Source organism: Dama dama, chromosome 11 (genome assembly GCF_033118175.1).
Source record: "Dama dama isolate Ldn47 chromosome 11, ASM3311817v1, whole genome shotgun sequence".
Taxonomy (NCBI): Eukaryota; Metazoa; Chordata; class Mammalia; order Artiodactyla; family Cervidae; genus Dama; species Dama dama.
In genome coordinates, this window is record NC_083691.1 from 12,327,743 (window position 1) to 12,347,776 (window position 20,034).

Below are 20,034 nucleotides of genomic sequence, written 5' to 3' on the forward strand. Positions count from 1 at the left end.
TTTACAAACTCCTCTTCATCTACCCTCAATTACCATGCCCTTCTTGCTTTATCATACTCACTTGGCAAAATTTGTAATCCTGGTTAAGCTGACTCTTCTACTATGTACCTGTGCATCTGAACATAGCTGGAAAATGCATGTGTGTACATATGTGTGCACACACAAACTCCCACAGCTGTGCTGACTAATCGTAAGTTCATGCCCTTGAACCTCAGAGGGTCCTTAATACTGCCAGGCAGTCATATATGTACCTAGTGTGTTGGTTCTATCACTCTTCTAGACAGCTCTTTTACCATCACCTTTCTTTTTAAAGGAATAACATCTTCTGTCCCATTCAACTGATGACCTTGCTTCCTAAGAAACTTCCTACTTCACTAGGAAGACTGAAGCATTCTGTGCCTGTGCATTCTGCCTTTACTCCTGTTAACATGGATGAACTGTCTGTGCATCTTTAGTTGTATGCCAGATACCACCCCCTTTGAACTACTCAAGGGTATTGCTCCAAGAATCACTACCGCCAGCCAGTTCCCTACATCACTGTTTTACTGTCTATTAGGTCATTCATCAGTTTATAAAGCATGTTATTTCAAATACCCCCAGTTTAGAAAACACTTTTTCTTGACCCTACCTTCATTGCCATGTACTATCCTGTATATTTGCTCTTCTTTGTAGCAGAACTTCTAGAAAGTTGTCTGTTTAATTGTTTCTAATTTCTTTCCTCCCATTCTTGCTCAGTCTGGAACAACAGACTGGTTCCAAATAGGAAAAGGAGTATGTCAAGGCTGTTTATTGTCACCCTGCTTATTTAACTTATATGCAGAGTACATCATGAGAAACGCTGGGCTGGAAGAAGCACAAGGTGGAATCAAGATTGCCGGGAGAAACATCAATAACCTCAGATATGCAGATGATACCACACTTATGGCAGGCAGAAAGTGAAGAACTGAAGAGCCTCTTGATGAAAGTGAAAGAGGAGAGTTAAAAAGTTGGCTTAAAGCTCAACGTTCAGAAAACAAAGATCATGGCATCCAGTCCCATCACTTCATGGCAGATGGATGGGGAAACATTGGCAGACTTAATTTTTTTGGGCTCCAGAGTCACTGCACATGGTTACTGCAGTCTTGAAATAAAAAGATGCTTACTCCTTGGAAGAAAAGCTATGACCAACCTAGACAGCATGTTAAATAGCAGAGACATTACTTTGCCAACAGAGGTCTGTCTAGTCAAAGCTCTGGTTTTTCCAGTAGTCATGTATGGATGTGAGAGTTGGACTATAAAGAAAGCTGAGTGCAGAAGAATTGATGCTCTTTGAACTGTGGTGTTGGAGAAGACTCTTGAGAGTCCCTTGGACTGCAAGGAGATCCAACCAGTCCATCTTAAGGGAGATCAGTCCTGGGTGTTCATTGGAAGAACTGATGTTGAAGCTGAAACTCCAGGTCTTTGGCCACCTGATGCAAAGAGCTGACTCATCTGAAAAGATCCTGATGCTGGGAAAGATTGAGGGCAGGAGGAGAAGGGGACGACAGAGGATGAGATGGTTGGATGGCATCACCAACTCGATGGTCATGAGTTTGAGTAAACTCCGGGAGTTGGTGATGGACAGGGAAGCCTGGGATGCAGCAGTCCATGGGGTTGTAAAGAGTTGGACATGACTGAGCAACTGAACTGAACTGAACTGAACTGATTCTCTCTCTTCCTCTGTTATTCTTTTATTGAGATATAATTCATATACTATAAAATTCACCACCATTAAGTGTACAGTTCAGTGGTTTTTTAGTATATTCAGAGTTGTGCATCTATCACCACTGTCTACAGAACATTTTCATCATCCCATAAAAAACCCTCTATCCCTTCGCAGTCACTCACTCTGTTCCTCAGTCTGTAGCTCTGCTTGTTCTCTTGGAATCTGCCTATGTCTCTGTGGATCTTCCTCTTCTGAAAATTTCACATAAAGGGAACCTAACAATATGTGACTTTTTGTGTCTGTCTTCTTTTACTTAGCCTGTTTTAAGGTTTACCATGTTGTAATACAACATTCCTTTTTATGGCTGAATAACATTCCATTCCGTGGGTGAGTTCCATGTTTTGTTAATCTTTCAGGTTTTGGACATTTGGGTTGTTTCCACTTTTTGGCTCTTACGAAATATGCTGATCAGAACATTTATGTTCAGGTTTTGTGAGAATATGCTTTCAGTTCTCTTGGGTGCATACCTTGGAGGAGAATTGCTGGTCATTTGATAACCTTATGTTTAACATTTTGAGGAGCTGTCAGAACATTTTACAAAAGGACTGCATTTTACATTCCCACCAGCAATGTATGAGGGTTACAGTTTCTCCATTTTATTCTCACTTAAGCCAGCTTGATTCAGTTAAGCTTTTCCCCTCCTTCTTGACTGAAGCTGCCTTTGACAAGGTTGTCGTCGATAACATAAAAGTACCAGAATTCAAAGTACGTTGTTAGTCATCATTGTGTTTGACCTATAAATAGCATTTGACTCAGATGATCACTCATTGCTCCTTGGTACACTTTTTTTAAAAAAATTTTTATTTATTTATTTTTATTTTTTTATTAGTTGGAGGCTAATTACTTCACAACATTTCAGTGGGTTTTGTCATACATTGATATGAATCAGCCATAGATTTACACGTATTCCCCATCCCGATCCCCCCTCCCACCTCCCTCTCCACCCGATTCCTCTGGGTCTTCCCAGTGCACCAGGCCCGAGCACTTGTCTCATGCATCCCACCTGGGCTGGCGATCTGTTTCACCATAGATAGTATACATGCTGTTCTTTTGAAACATCCCACCCTCACCTTCTCCCACAGAGTTCAAAAGTCTGTTCTGTATTTCTGTGTCTCTTTTTCTGTTTTGCATATAGGGTTATCGTTACCATCTTTCTAAATTCCATATATATGTGTTAGTATGCTGTAATGTACTTTATCTTTCTGGCTTACTTCACTCTGTATAATGGGCTCCAGTTTCATCCATCTCATTAGGACTGATTCAAATGAATTCTTTTTAATGGCTGAGTAATATTCCATGGTGTATATGTACCACAGCTTCCTTATCCATTCATCTGCTGATGGGCATCTAGGTTGCTTCCATGTCCTGGCTATTATAAACAGTGCTGCGATGAACATTGGGGTGCACGTGTCTCTTTCAGATCTGGTTTCCTCAGTGTGTATGCCCAGAAGTGGGATTGCTGGGTCATATGGCAGTTCTATTTCCAGTTTTTTAAGGAATCTCCACACTGTTTTCCATAGCGGCTGTACTAGTTTGCATTCCCACCAACAGTGTAAGAGGGTTCCCTTTTCTCCACACCCTCTCCAGCATTTATTGCTTGTAGACTTTTGGATAGCAGCCATCCTGACTGGCGTGTAATGGTACCTCATTGTGGTTTTGATTTGCATTTCTCTAATCATGAGTGATGTTGAGCATCTTTTCATGTGTTTGTTAGCCATCTGTATGTCTTCTTTGGAGAAATGTCTGTTTAGTTCTTTGGCCCATTTTTTGATTGGGTCATTTATTTTTCTGGAATTGAGCTGCAGGAGTTGCTTGTATATTTTTGAGATTAATCCTTTGTCTGTTTCTTCATTTGCTATTATTTTCTCCCAATCTGAGGGCTGTCTTTTCACCTTACTTATAGTTTCCTTTGTAGGGTACACTTTTTTTTACTTTTGGCTTCCAGAATACCACACGTTCATACCTCCCTACCCCCCCACCCCCATTTTATTGGTCAGTCCTTCTCAGTTTCTTTTATTATTTTCTTCTTTCTCCCTACTTTTTAGAATAGGAGTTTCCCCTGGGGATTGTATCAGTACTTCTATCTTTTAATACTCTCCTACAGTGGCTTTCATGTTATCTCTGAAATCTTTTTTTTTTTGATATTTGAAATACAACTTTATTCTGATTCTAAACGAAAAGGAATGAGAATGACAGTCACAAACAAGATTCCACCTCTCAATATTGTCATGTGACTATAGCAGTCTTATATTTGAAACTCAAGGAGGAAAACAACTGTGTTCCAAAACACCTAAATATGCTGGTCCAAAAAAATGAAGGTATTTTTTTTATTAAACTGCCACATTCACTCCAGAGCCCATCCATCTCCTTCAGCATCCAAAGATTAATAAGCACATGTTTTGCTTAGCTATATAATAAAGTGGCAAACACACTGCACCACTGACATCACAGGACAGTTGCCTATAAAACTAGACTTCTGACGCTGGGCCCCAGCTTCACTTTCTCACAGGTCATTGTCTTCATCCGGGAGAGCAGTTGTCTGAACAACCTCTAAATCGTGCTCATACTGTGCTGCCAAGGCTGGGTCCATGACCACCATGGGGCAAGAGCAGGCATGGCGACAAATTCCAAGTTAGGGTCTCCAGTCAATCTTCTAGCAAGCCAGAGGAAGGGCTTTTCAAAGCTGTAGTTACTTTTGGCAGAAATGTCATAGTACTGAAGATTCTTCTTTCGGTGGAAGACAATTGACTTTGCCTTAACCTTTCTGTCCTTAATATCCACTTGGTTGTCACACAACAGAATTGGGATGTTCTCACACACTCATACCAGATCTCTGTGCCCGTTAGGCACATTCTTGTAAGTAACTCCTGATGTTACGTCAAACATTATAATGGCACACTGACCTTGTATATATCATAGCCATCTCTCAGTCCACAAACTTCTCCTGACCGGCTGCACCCCATACACTGAACTTAATAGGTCCTCTGTTGGTGTGGACCTCAACACCCAACGTAGCTACATACTTCTTCTCAAATTCACCAGTCAGATGACGCTTCATGAATGTAGTTTTTCCAGTACCACCATCACCAACCAAAACAAGTTTGAACTGAACTTGGGGTTCTCCTTGGGCAGCCATCGCTATGTTACAACAGTTCGCCTGACCCACTGCAGCTCACATCCCGGCGCCCTCATGGCCTCCATGGCAGGGGAGTGAGGAGAACTCTCCCCCCAGAGGACTCGGTAAACTGCCACCTCATGGCTGCCGCCTGCCACTGCCTGGACCCCCCAACACCCACCCCCATCCCAGCCCCGCGGCCCCCACCCTGGCCCCGCTCCTCTTTTTTTGTACTTAAAAGCCAAATACGTAACTACCTACTCAACCTCACTGGGGTGTCTGATAAACATCTTAAATGGAACATGTCTAAGGCCAAACCCCTTCTCTTCTCTTTGTAATATGCTCCGCCTCCAGATTTCCCTGTCTTTGATGAAGATAATTTCATCCTTCAGTTTTTCAGGGCAAAAACCTTGGCGTTAATTTTATTCCTCCTTTCTCACATGCCACATCCAGTCTACTAGGAATCCTCTTGGTCTTACCTTCAAAGTACATGCAGAGTTGGAACACTTCTCCCCGCCTCCCCTGTTGCTGCCATCTTGTTCCCATCATCATCTCTCCCCTGGATCTTTGCAGAAGGAGTCCTAATCCTATCAGACCCTCAACTGTATGTACTTTTGCCTCCAGCAGTCTAGTTCAATACAATAGCCTGAAGAGTCCTTCAGGAATATGTCATATCATCATTTATTGTCCAAACCCTACTTTAGCTCCCTGTTTCACTCAGTTCAGTTTAGTCGCTCAGTCATGGCCGACTCTTTGTGACCCCATGGACTGCAGCACGCCAGGTTTCCCTTTCCATCACTAACTCTTGGAGTTTACTCAGACTCATGTTCATTGAGTCGGTGATGCCATCCAACCATCTCATCCTCTGTCATCCCCTTCTCCTCCCGCCTTCAATCTTTACCAGCATCAGGGTCTTTTCCAGTAAGTCAGTTCTTTGCATCAGGTGGCCAAAGTATTGGAGTTTCATCCTTAGCGTCAGTCTTTTCAGTGAATATTCAGGACTGATTTCTTTTAGGATCTGCTGGTTGGCTCTCCTTGCAGTCCAAGAGTGATAGCCAAACAAGGCCCTATGTCATCTGACCCCATTACTTGTCCAGCCTCATCCACCGTTGTTCTCCCTGATCACTCTGTTCACCTCCTTGCTAGTTTTCAAGCAGGCATGTTTGAGACTCAGGGCCTTTGCATTTGCTGTTCCTTCTACTTGAAATATTCTTCACTTTTAAATCTGCTCAAAATTTATGATGTCAGTTAGCTGACTTTGATTTTTAATTCTGTAACTTGCATTTCCTACACTCTGGGCTCCTCTTACTCTGCTCTTTTTTATTTGCATAACACTTGACTGTGACAATGACTACATTATTGAGTTATACAGGATGTTTATGATGTATTCAGATGACCAATGCTGGGCTGGGGGCTTCCCTGGTGGCTCAGATGGTAAAGAATCTGCCTGCAGCGTGGGAGACCTGGTTTTGATCCCTGGGTTGAGATGATCCCCTGGAGAAGGGAATGGCTACCCACTCCAGTATTCTGGGCTGGAGAATTCCATGGAAAGAGGAACCTGGCAGGCTACAGTCAAAGGGGTCACAAAGAGTTGGACATGACTGAGCTACTTTCACTTTCAGTGTTGGGCTGGATGAATCACAGGCTGGAATCAAGATTGCCAGGAGAAACACTAACAACCTCAGATATGCAGATGGTAACATTCTAATGGCAAAAGTGAAGAGGAACTAAGGAGCCTCTTGATGAGGGCGAAAAAGGAGGTTGAAAAAGCTGGCTTAAAACTCTACGTTCAAAAAACTAAGAACATGGCTTCCGGTCCCATCACTTCATGGCAAATAGATGGGGGAACAATGGAAACAGTGAGAGACTTTATTTTCTTGTGCTCCAAAATCACTGTGGACAATGAATGCCAGCCATGAAATTAAAAGATGCTTGCTCCTTTGAAGGAAAGCTGTGACAAACCTAGACAGCGTATTAAAAAGCAGAGACATAAAAAAATAAATAAATAAAAAGCAGAGACATCACTATTCTGGAAAAGGTCTGTGTAGTCAAAGCTATGGTTTTTCCAGTAGTCATGTTTGGATGTACGAGTTGGACCATAATGAAGGCTGAGCACTGAAGAATTGATGCTTTCGAACTGTGATGCTGGAGAAGACTCTTGAGTCCCTTGGACAGCAAGGAGATTAATCCAGTCAATCCTAAAGGAAATCAGTCCTGAATATTCATTGCACAGACTGTTGCTGAAGCTCCAATCCTTTGGTCACCTGATACGAAGAGTTGACTCATTGGAAATCCAAGACCCTGATGCTGGGAAAGTTTGAAGGCAAAAGAAGGGGGTGGCAGAGGATGAGATGGTTGGATTGCATCACCAACTCAATGGTCATGGATTTGAGCAAACTAAGGAGATAGTGAAGGACAGGGAAGCCTGGTGTACTGCAGTTCATGGGGTCACAGACAGTCAGACAGGACTTAGAGACAGAACAACAAATGATACATTGCTTTCCCTCCCAACCCCTCTGCTAGGGTGTAGCTCTATGAGGGCAGTGATTTTTGTTTTGTTTACTTTTGTGTCTTAAGTGTTTAGAATAGGGGATGGCATGTTCTAGCCATTCAATAAATATTTGTGAAATGAGCAAAAAATGGATAGCTTTATGGGGAGGGTAGTGTCTGGGACAGGTGTTGAAAATTTTGATTCAATCCCTGTGTTAGGAAGATCCCCTGGAGAAGGGAATTCTTGCCTGGAGAATCCATGGACAGAGGAGCCAGGTGGGCTACAGTCCATGGGGTCACAGAGAGTCAGACTTGACTGAGTGACTAACACCTTCACTTTCTACATAGAGTAAAATTCATCCTTTTTGGGTATACAAGTCTATGAATTTTGACAGACTGTTTCAGTCATGTAGCCACCACCACAATCAAGATATAATATGTTTTCCATTGCTGCAAGAAGTTCCTTAAGTTCCTTTGCAGTTGGTTCTCTTCCTTCATCTAATGCCCCTGACAGCCTGATCTAATTTCTGTCCCTGTATAGTTATGTTTTTTTCCAGAATGTCATATACATGGAATCATTTAAGTATGCCTCCTTTTTTTTTCTTTTGGGTGTGCTGAGTGTCATGTGAGGCCCTAGTTCCCTGATCAGGGATTGAACCTGTGCCCCCTGCAGTGGAAGTATGGATTCTTAATGACTAGATCACTAGGGAAAGATCCAAGTGTGACTCCTTTTGAGTCTCTTTCATTTAGCCTAATGCTTTTGAGGTTCATACATGTTACTGCATATTTCAGGAGTTGATTTTTTAAATATATATATATATATATATATATTTTATTGAAGTATAGTTGACTTACAATATTTCAGATGTAAAGCAAGGTGATTCAGTTATACAAAGACACATAATATTAGTTTTGATATTTCCATCATAGGTTATTACAAGATATTGACTGTAGTTCCCTATGCTGTACAGTAAACCTGTGTTACTTGTTGCATATCTATTTTTTAATTAGAAATCTAGCATTCTATTCACACTAAGTCAAACAAGTGGAATCAAAATGTCAGTTTTGTTAGTTAGGCAAAAATCCTTAAAGCTTCTAAAATATATATTATACATATATATATATATGTATATGAAAGCTTTTCTACAGCCCTTGATAAAGCCTTGAGAAAGAACATAAAAAAGGAAGAGATGGAGAAATTGGAGAACATGAACTAAATGAGATGGGAGCACTGAATATAGAATAGAAAAATTGAAACAAACTAGATAAAGGGTTAGTAAAACTAACCTTTTACATATAGTCCAGTTGTTTTTAAACATGACTGCTCATTAGAAACATATCTGGAGAAAAAAAGCAGTACCTGAGTATTTGTATTTTTCAAAAAATTCCAAGGTAATTCTGATATGCGTCTGGATTTTCAAAAGTGATTACAGGTTTTGTTTTTTTATTACATCCTAGTTTTGGTGATATAGAGTTGTATTATTTTTCTGTTGACCAATCATGATGCAGTGGTATTAAGTGAGCAGTAGTTACAAGATCACCATAATGAAAGATGTTTATCAGTTTTCACAATCAATAGCCACGCAAAAATTAAAAGATAAATTACAATTGGAAGCCATAATGGGAGAATGATTAACTTAATAATAGAAAATAATTCCGTACTTTGGGGGGAGAGTGTCAAGCAAAGTGATGTGGTAAGTGGAAGTGCATACATGCACATGTTTTCATCCACCCAGTCAGTCTGTATGTCTTTGGTGTGTTTAATCTACTTATATTTAAGGTAATTCTTGATCTATATGATCCTATTACCATTTTCTTAATTGTTTTGGGTTTTCTGTAGGTCTTTTCCATTTCTTGTGTTTCCTGCCTAGAGAAGTTCCTTTAGCATGTGTTGTAGGTTTGGTGGTGCTCAGTTCTCTTAATTTTTGCTTGTCTGGAAAGCTTTTGATTTCTCCATCAAATCTGAAGGAGAGTCTTGCTGGGTAGAGTATTCTTGGTTGTAGGTTCTTCCCTTTCATCACTTTAAATATATCATGCCATTCCCTTCTGGCTTGTAGAGTTTCTGTTGCGAAATCAGCTGATAGCCTGATGGGGGTTCCCTTGTATGTCATGTGTCATTTTCCCCTCGTTTCTTTTAATATTTTATCTGTTTTTAATTTTTGTCAATTTGATTACTGTGTGTCTCGGTGTGTTCCTCCTTGGGCTCATCATTCCTGGGAGACTCTGTGCTTCCTGGATTTGACTATTTCCTTTCCCATGTTTGGGAAGTTTTCAGCTTTTATCTGTTCAAATATTTTCTCGGGTCCTTTTCTCTCTTCTCCTTCTGGGACCCCTATAAAGAGAATGTTCGTGTGTTTAATATTGTCCCAGAGGTCTCTTAGGCTGTCTTCATTTCTTTTCATTCTTTTTCCTGTATTCTGTTCTGTGGCAGTGATTTCTACCATTCTGTCCTGCAGGTCATTTATCTGTGTTTCTGCCTCAGCTGTTCTGCTATGGATTCTGTCTATTGTATTATTCATCTCTGTTTCTTTGTTCTTTAGTTCTTCTAGGTCTTTGGTAAACGTTTCTTGCATTTTCTTAATCTTTGCCTTCATTCTTTTCCCAAGATCTTGGATCATCTTCACTATCATTATTCTGAATTCTTTTCTGGGAGGTTGTCTATGTCCACTTCATTTAGTTGTTTTTCTGGGATTTTATCTTGTTCCTTCATCGGGGATATAACTTTCTGCTTTTCCATCGTGATTAACTTTATGTAATATGGTTTTTGTTATAGCTTCTGTGAGACTGTGCTGCTGCTTCTGTCTGTCCTCTCATGGCTGAGGCTAAGAGGCTTGTGTAAGCTTCTTGATGGGAGGGATGGAAAAAACTGGGTCTTGCTATGGTGCGCAGGTCCTTGCTCAGTAAAGCTTTAATCCAATTATCTGCTGATGGGTGGGGTTTCACTCCCTCCCTGGTAGTTGTTTGGCCTGAGGTGACTGAGCCCTGGGGTCTGCCAGCTTTATGGTAGGGTTGATGGCAAACACCAACAGGGACCTTCCAGTGCGCCCGTCCCTGTGGTGAGCTCCTGCCGACCAATGCCTCCACAAGAGGCCCTTCAACACTAGCAGGTAGTTTTGGTTCAGTCTCCTGTGAGGTCACTGCTTCTCTCCCCTGGGTCTTGGTGCGTACAAAATTTTGTTTTTGCCTTCCAAGACTGGAGTCTCTGTCTCCCCCAGTCCTCTGGAAGGCCTATAATCATATCCCATTGTTTCCTCAAGGGCAGATTCCCTGGGGATTCCCAGTCCCTTTGTTGGATCCCCAGGCTGGGAAGTCTGATGCAGGGTTCAGAACCTTCACAATAGTGTGAAAACTTCTTTGGTTTTACTGTTCTCGAGTCTGTGGGTTACCCACCCGATGGTTATGGGATTTGATTTTATCGTGATTTCGCCCCTCCTACCGTCTTGCTGAGGCTGCTTTTTTGTCTTTGGACATGGGGTATCTCTTTTGGTGGGTTCCAGCATCCTCCAGAGAAGGCAATGGCACCCCAATCCAGTACTCTTGCCTGGGAAATCCGATGGACGGAGGAGCCTGGTAGGCTGCAGTCCATCGGGTTGCTACGAGTCGGAGACGACTGAGCGACTTCACTTTCAGTTTTCACTTTCACACATTGGAGAAGGAAATGGCAACCCACTCCAGTGTTCTTGCCTTGAGAATCCCAGGGATGGGGGAGCCTGGTGGGCTGCCGTCTATGGAGTCGCACAGGGTCGGACATGACTGAAGTGACTTAGCAGCAGTAGCAGCAGCATCCTCCTGTTGACTGTTTTTTAACAGGTAGTTGCAATTTTGGTGCTCTCGCAGGAGGAAATGAGCTCACATCCTTCTACTTTGCCATCTTGAACCAAGGAGTTGATTTTTCTTAAAATTTATTTTATTGAGGAATAGTTGATTTACAGTGTTGTATTAATTTCTGCTACATAGTAACGTGACTCAGTTACACACATATATATTTTTTTCCATTATGGTTTGTTGTAGGATATTGAATATAGTTCCCTGTGCTATATATATAGTAGGACCTTGTTGCTTTGTTGTTGTTTTTGTTTAGCCACTAAGCTGTGTCTGACTTTTGTAACCCCGCATGAACCTGTAGCCTACCACACTTCTCTGTCCATGGGATTTCCCAGGCAAGAATACTGGGTTACCATTTCCTTCTCTAGGGGATCTTCCCGATCCAGGGAATGAACCCACGTTTTCTGCATCGACAGGCAGATTCTTTGGCAGTGAGCCACCAGGGATGCCCAGTTCACTATTGCTTATCCATCACATACATAATAGTTTGCACTTGCTAATCCTAAACTCCCAGTCTATACTCACCCCCTCTGACAGTCACAAGTCTGTTCTCTAAATCTGTGAGTCTGTTTTTGTTTCATAGATAAATTCATTTGTGTCATATTTTAGATTGCACATACAAGTATAGGAGTTGATATCTTTTTACTGCTGAATAGTATTCCAGTGTATGGTTGTACTGCAGTTTGTTTATTCATTCACCAGTTGGTGCATTTTTTGCTTTCTAATGTTTGGTCATTACAAGTAAAACTGCTGTAGACGTTTTCATGTATCATTTATTGTTTAGTCGCCCAGTTGTGTCCGACTCTTTGCGACCCCATGGACTGTAGCATGCCAGGCCTCCAATTCCTTCACCATCTCCCAAAGTTTGCCCAAGTTCATGTCCATTGCATTGGTGATGCCATCCTGCCATCTCATCCTCTGACACATCCTCTGATGTATCATACAAAGCTATATCTGTGCTAAATCTACATATATATATTTGGGGGGTGGTGGTGAACATATGTCTTCATCGGTAAGTACCTGAAAGTGGGATTGCTGGACTGTATGGTGTGAGCGTTTGTGCTAAGTTGCTTCAGTTGTGTCCAACTCTTTGCAAGCCCAGAGACTGTAGCCCACCAGGCTCTACTGTCCATGGGAATTTTCCAGGCAAGAATATTGGAGTGGGTTGCCATTTCCTCCTTGAGGAGATCTTCCTGGCCCAGGGATCCAACCCGTATCTCTTGTGGTTCCTGCAGATTCCTTACTGCTGAGCCACCAGGGAAGCCCGGACTGTATGGTAAGTGACTTTTAACTTTATGAAAAGTATCAAACTATTTTTCAGAGTGTTGAATCTTTTTTCGCTTTTATCAGTTGAGAATCTGTTAGTCAGAACTCATAGTTCCAAACAATAGTTGACTTTGACAAGGGAGCTTCTGGGGCTTCCCAGGTGGTGCTAGTGGTAAAGAACCCACCTGCCAGTGCAGGAGACATAAGAAATGTCGGCTCAATCCCTGGGTTGGGAAGAGCCCCTGGAGGAGGGGGTGGCAACCTACCTTCAGTATTCTTGCCTGGAGAACCTCATGGACAGAGAGGAACCTGGTGGGCTACAGTCCATAGGGTCTCAAAAAGTTGGACATGGCTGAAGTGACTTGGCAAATGGCAGGGAACTTATGAATAAAAAATTTTTAGGTGGCCCGTAAAATCTCTTGGAGGGATGGAGAGACTGGCTCAGAAGTTGTGTATTCCAGGCACAGATACAGGGGTTTTAGCTGCCAGCACTTTTGGGGGATGCTGGACTCTGTAAGTAGAACTGCAGTCTCTAAAAGCCAGATGAAGCTGCTCTGATGCTAGCACTTGTCAGAATGGATTCTCTGAGGACTCAGTTTCTTTGAGTCACTATTTTTGCATCACCTTCGGGCGCCCCTGGTGGCTCAGACAGTAAAGTGTCTGTCTGCAATGTGGGAGACCCGGGTTCAATCCCTGGGTCAGGAAGATTTCCTGGAGAAGGAAATGGCAACCCACTCCAGAACTCTTCCCTGGAAAATTTCCATGGACTGAGGAGCCTGGTAGGCTACAGACCATGGAGTCACAAAGAGTTGGACACGACTGAGTGACTTCACTTTCTGAAGGTGGGCTCTGTCTAATCAGGTGGGAGATTAGGGAAATCCTGGAAAGAGGATTCAGATGTGGGGCTGCTAAAAGTAATGACACACATATGCAAATTAGATAAGATAATTTGCATACAGTTTCTAGAACTTAATAGGTGCTTCCTACTTAGTAGGTTGTAAATGTTAGTCTGCTTCCCTGCCTACTTCTTCCCCCATCTGTCTTTTTTAGGTAAACTTTTAGGTAAACTTTAATTGAGGTGTAATAAAACAAAGTACATAAATCATAAGTATATACAGGTTGATGAATTTTCGTGAATTCATCCTTTTAACATCCAGAAGAAGAAATAGAACATTACCAACACCCCAGAAATCTCTCATTGCTCTCCTGGAAACTGCCCACTTCCTTCTATCTCCCTGCCCCATCTGGGTAACTGCTATCCTAACTTTGACTAGTTTGCCTGTTTGCACACTTTATGTAACCAAAGCTGTATGTTATGGTTTTTGTGTGGAATTTCTGTAAGTATTTATGAGCTTCATCCATGTTCTTGTGCATGGCAGGAGTTGGTTTCACATTGTCTCATTGTATGGATGTAACAGTCTGTTGATGGACATATGGGTTACTTCCAGTTTTTGATTAATACATGTAAGTACTGCTATGGACATGAACATTCTTGCACATGTCTTTTGGTTTACATATGTGCACATTTCTGTGGGTGTGTAATATGGAGTGAAGTTACTAGGTCATGGGTTCTGTGTATGTTCAGCTTTAGTAGAGAAGGCCAGAAAGTTTTCCCACTCCGTACTCCTGTTAGTAGTACCTGTGAGTTTCATTTTGTCACATCTATCTTCTTGACATGTCCTTTCAGTAAGACTTTTTTACCCCAGTGTAATACTTGTTTAATTCTACCTACTTGGTTATGCTTCTATTATATTATTAACTCTTTGCTGTGAGATTCCATGTTTTATTTTTCTGTCTTCTTAGTATTAAGTACAGAATATCGGATATACATATTGAATGATCACTGAAAGTTGCATAAAAAATGTGAATAAAGAATATGTCTGTAGGTGCACTTAACCGGTAGTCCAGTGGCAAAGACTCCGTGGTCCCAATGCAGGGGACACCAGTTCGATTGCTGCTCAGGGAACTAGATCCTGCATGCCACAATTAAAGATCCATTCCAGCTTGTGCTTCCTCCAGCCCAGCGTTTCTCATGATGTACTCTGCATAGAAGTTAAATAAGCAGGGTGACAATATACAGCCTTGACGTACTCCTTTTCCTATTTGGAACCAGTCTGTTGTTTCAAGTCCAGTTCTAACTTGCTTCCTGACCTGCATACAGGTTTCTCAAGAGGCAGGTCAGGTGGTCTGATACTACCATCTCTTTCAGAATTTTCCACAGTTTTATTGTGATCCACACAGTCAAAGGCTTTGGCACAGTGAATAAAGCAGAAATAGATGTTTTTCTGGAACTCTCTTGCTTTTTCGATGATCCAGCAGATGTTGGCAATTAGATCTCTGGTTCCTCTGCTTTTTCTAAAACCAGCTTGAACATCTGGAAGTTCATGGCTCATGTATTGCTGAAGCCTGGCTTGGAGAATTTTGAGCATTACTTTACTAGCGTGTGAGATGAGTGCAGTTGTATGGTAGTTTGAGCATTCTTTGGCATTGCCTTTCTTTGGGATTGGAATGAAAACTGGCCTTTTCCAGTGCTGTGGCCATTGCTGAGTTTTCCAAATTTGCTGACATACTGAGTGCAGCACTTTCATATCAATAACCTCAGATATACAGATGACACCACCCTTATGGCAGAAAGCGATTAAGAACTAAAGAGCCTCTTGATGAAAGTGAAAGGAGAGAGTGAAAAAGTTGGCTTAAAGCTCAACATTCAGAAAACTAAGATCATGGCATCCAGTTCCATCACTCCGAGGCAAGTAGATGGGGAAACAGAGGAAACAGTGGCTGACTTTATTTTTCTGGGCTCCAAAATCACTGCAGATGGTGATTGCAGCCATGAAATTAAAAGACGCTTGCTCCTTGGAAGGAAAGTTATGACCAACCTAGACAGCATATTAAAAAGCAGAGACATTACTTTGGCAACGAAGGTCCGTCTCGTCAAGGCTACGGTTTTTCCAGTAGTCATGTGTGGATGTGAGAGTTGGACTATAAAGAAAGCTGAGTGCCGAAGAATTGATGCTTTTGAACTGTGGTGTTGGAGAAGACTCTTGAGAGTCCCTTGGACTTCAAGGAGATCCAACCAGTCCATCCTAAAGGAGATCAGTCCTGAATATTCATTGGAAGGACTGATGCTGAAACTGAAGCTCTGATACTTTGGTCCCCTAGGGTGAAGAACTGACTCACTGGAAAAGACCCTGATGCTGGGAAGGATTGAAGGCAGGAGGAGAAGGGGACAAGAGAGGATGAGAGGGTTGGATGACATCACCGACTCAATGGACATGAGTTTGAGTGGGCTCCGGGAGTTTGTGATGGACAGGGAGGCCTGGCATGCTCCAGTCCATGGGGTTGCAAAGAATTGGACATGACTGAGAGACTGACCTGAACTGAACCCTTTATCCTGGCTATGTATGCATTTTAGAACACTTGAACTTTCTTTACCCTCATCTCAGTTTATATGATATTGTAGCTGTATACTTTATATATTAAAGCCCCACAAGTTAGTTATGGTTGATACTCATTTGTGTTTACTCATATATTTATCACTTTCTTTGCTCCTTTCATGTCTGGATCTCTAGTCTTGTATCTGTGATAATTTGGTTTCTGCTTGATGAACAGCCTTTAGAATTACTTTTAGTATAGGTTTGCTGGTAGCAAAGTGTCTCAGTGTTTGTTTTTCTGAAAGTACCTTTATTTGCATTCATCCCTGAAGGATACATTTCCTGGGTATAGAATTCTGTATTGGAAGTTATTTTCTTTAAGCCCACTGGAGATACCTCCCTCTGTTTTCTGGTTTCCATTATAGATATTGAGAGCTGTCAGTCTGTCTCTCCTTTGAAGGTGATCTGTCCTTTTTCCTCTCTCATTTTAAGTTTTATAGCAACCCTGTGAGATGAAGACTAGATGAGACTAGAAACTCAGGATAACTTGCCAGCGTCAAACAGCTAGCAGATAGTAGATTAAAATCCAGGTCTGTTGAGTGTCAACATCTGTTCTTTTCCCACTTTGTTTTACCGCCTCTCACTAAATAAAAGCACATATTTACTTTTCCAGTGGTATTTATTGTGTTTCTGGTATATGTGTAATACTATGTGATGAATCAAGGTGAATACCAGATTTTTGAGACATATTTCTAATCCTCAGTTTATAGAAAAGTATGCCCAAATCATTCAGTTTGCAATGTGAGATAGTAAATGATTAATAGCTAAAATGATGATAACTTGCAATAATTACTGCAAGATTTTATGCAAAGGGAATTTCACAATTCACTGGAGGTGTCAGGTCCTGTGAAGGGGGTGGAACTTTATCTGAACTCTGGGAAGAGTGTAAACTTTGTTGAGGGTAGAGATTGTAGAGGCTGCTTTAATCAGGGGTAAATCACATGAAAAAAGGCTTGCAGGGCTGAATGATGGATTTGGGAGATGGCAGTAAGGTTGATTTGACTCTTGCTAAAGTTTATAAATATTGTTGGAGATAAGGTTGTATGTAAAGTGGTACCTCATTATGGAGAGCTATAAATTCCTGTTCTTTATCTTTTAGGTCACAGAGCATCTTTGAAGAATTGTTTGGGGGTGGGGTAATACAAGGAAAGTAGAAAATATTATTACAGGATAAGAGATTGGCTTGATTCCAAGTTCTAACCTAAATTTCAGTTACGGCTCTGTCACTTCCTCACTTACACTTGTGAATAAGTTAACTTTTTAAAGCCTCAGTTTCCTGTGAATTCAAAAGAATAATAGTACTTCATAGGGTTGTCCTGAGGATTAAATAAATATGTGCAGTGTATTTATTAGAACAGTACTTGAAACATAGTAAACATGATTGAAGTTTTAAGTGTGATTTTATTAATATTCTTATTATTAAATGAAATTATGCATGTTAGTAACCAGTGCCTAGCACAGGGTTAATCACAATTCTAGTCATCAGTAGAATGTGTATAGGATAAATAATAATATTAATTTTTTTGGCCACCTCACATGGCATGCAGGATCTTACTTTTCCAACTAGGGGTTGAATCCGCTCCACCTGTAGTGGAATCAGAGTCTTAACCACTGGACCACCAGAGAATTCCCCAGGATAAATATTATTTAGTTGTGTTTTTATACCCCTTCTTCTAGATATAGGAGCTTCCCGGTGGTACAGTGGTAAAGAATCCACCTGCCAGTGCAAGAGACCTGGGTTCTATCCCTGGGTCAGGAAGATCCCCTGGTGTAGGAAATGGCAGCTCATTCCAGTAATCTTGCCTGGAAAATTCCATGGACAGAGGAGTCTGGTGTGTGGGCTATAGTCCAGTTGGACACAGCTGAGTGATGGAGCATGCATGCACCTAGATATAGGGAACATAAAACCTTTAAAATTGTATCCATGTATGTAGATGAACTAAATAATTCACTTAGGTTATTTCCCCATTGTATCATTTTTGATTACATGTATATCATTCCTAATCTACTCCTCAGTTAATTTATTTTGTCACTAAAAATAAGAGTGAAGAAAACATTCTATGTTAAGAATCTGTAGTCAGAAGAGAGGGGAGGAGACAGTGTTAGTTAAACCTCATATCATAGAAGGAAGCTATAAAGATACCATAAGAAAGGTACAGGAATTTGCTTGTGGCTGAACTTAGAAACATTATCTATTTGACTTAGTTTTTTCAGGAAATTGTGTGCAACCTGAGGGTGCTAACTAAGCTTCTGCCACAGGTATAAAGAATAAAAAACTGCCTTCTCTGTTAAAATTTTATTCCAAGGGATATTATAAAGCCATTCAAGCATCAGGACTCACAGACTAGAAATACATTTAAATGAAGGCTCATTAATCTCTAAGAAGAAGAAAAGCAAACATGTGTCAGAGAAGTAGTGTGGATTTGCAATATTAAAATGCCATTGTCTTCCAATTATTGTCATAAAAGAGAATGGGAAATAATTTAAGACTGGACACCACTTACATATTTCTTTTAAGGTTAGAATAGTTTAGCATTAAATCAGAAGTCTTCAGTGATGATAACCCAGGAAGTACCTAATTGTAATTGTAAGTGAGGCTTAACTTTATCTAGTGACTTTATTATAAACAATTATGTTGCTGTGTGTTGACTGGAGTTTCACCAGTGACTCTGGCTAAGAATCCGCCTGCCAGTGCAGGAGATGCAGGTTCAATCCCTGGGTGGAAAACATCACCTGGAGGAGGAAATGGCAATCCACTTTGGTATTTTTGTCTGGAAAATCCCATGGACAGAGGACCCTGGCGGGCTTCAGTCCATGGAGTCGCTAAAGAGTTGGACACGACTGAACAGCTAAATGACACCCAAGTGCATTGATTGGAATGATTTCACTAGAAAAATTACTGTACTTGTGCTGATAGGTGCTGTAAGTCTAGGGGAACTGCATACAAGGTGCTATTTCTTAGATTGTATTTCACATATTTTGTGGTCTAATTGCTAATGGTTTGAACCTTTTTTTTTTAGTTGAGAATTTTTTTTATAAAAAGAATTCCTGTAAAGATTGTTACATTTTCCTTATTCTTTGTGTTTTTTATAAGTTGGCAAGGGACTAATTTTGCATGTGGCCTGTTATTTTTGGAATAAGAGACTTTTTTCGCTCTCTTCTTTCTCTTCTGGTCTACTTCCCTAACCTTTAACCACCCTGTTAACAGATGTTCATTTTATCCTTCTGCTCTGTCATTTTGAATAACTGTTTTTGAAAAAGGCCATCTTGTAACAGTGACTTAAATTTTCTCATGACAGTGTCATTTAGAATTGTATAACTTTTATTCATCATGACAGTTTTGATTTTTGAAGCCCCTTTTGTCTTTTGGGTTGAGTTCTTATCTATATATAATAGGGAATGGAGAGCCTACCTGCACTTGTATCTTCCAGACTCCTTAGCTTAATTTTTCATTGGTTGGCAATATCTTGTGAAGCAGATAAAGCAGGTTATCTTTTACTTGAGCGTGGTTTAGTTTAGGGACCCATGTATTTGGGTGCACCTAATAGATTTGGGTTCAAACTGTAGATTTGCCTTTTGATACTGTTGGACAATTTGCTTATCCATCTCAGTCTCAGTTCCTCAACCTTAAAATGGAGACTGATCGTATGCTTTTTACCTTGTAGGGCTGATATAAATATTAAAGTATATGATTAGTGCCTTTGTACAGTCTGTGGCACATAGGGGATCAAAAATGGAGGCTTAACTGTCAAGGTGATGATTTTAGAGGATTGGTCATGTAATTGTGTATGATACAGTAGCAGTGTTCAAGCCCAGATCTCCTGCATTGCTGGCAGATTCTTTACTGTCTGAGCTATGAGGGAAGCCCCTATAATTTATATGAATAGTTCCTTAAATGAATTATCTGGGAATGAAGCTCCTGGGATGAATCAGGGTCAGCATTTCAGTTGAAACACACTCTTAAGAGCTTGGATTAAAAAAAAAAAACAGAGCTTGGATTTAATTCTTAGCAACCAAAGGGTGTATAGTAGCTGTGGTCTTAGCAGCTGCTTGCCTAGAGCCTGGTAGAGAGACAGCCCTATGGCAGGTTGTCTGTTTTAAACGATCAGTCTAGCTGTGCTGCAGCTATGTAGAATGATGGGGAGCTGTTCATGTACCCC

At 41.0% G+C, this 20,034-nt stretch overlaps 1 protein-coding gene and 1 pseudogene across 5 annotated transcripts in view; one reads left to right on the plus strand and one right to left on the minus strand.

The window, feature by feature from the left end:
- The window catches only part of STRBP (spermatid perinuclear RNA binding protein), a 136,741-nt gene that overhangs the window by 33,381 nt on the left and 83,326 nt on the right, over window positions 1-20,034 (plus strand). The gene's annotated exons all lie outside the window — the stretch shown is intronic.
- LOC133065418 (GTP-binding nuclear protein Ran-like) lies at window positions 3,908-4,884 on the minus strand (annotated as a pseudogene).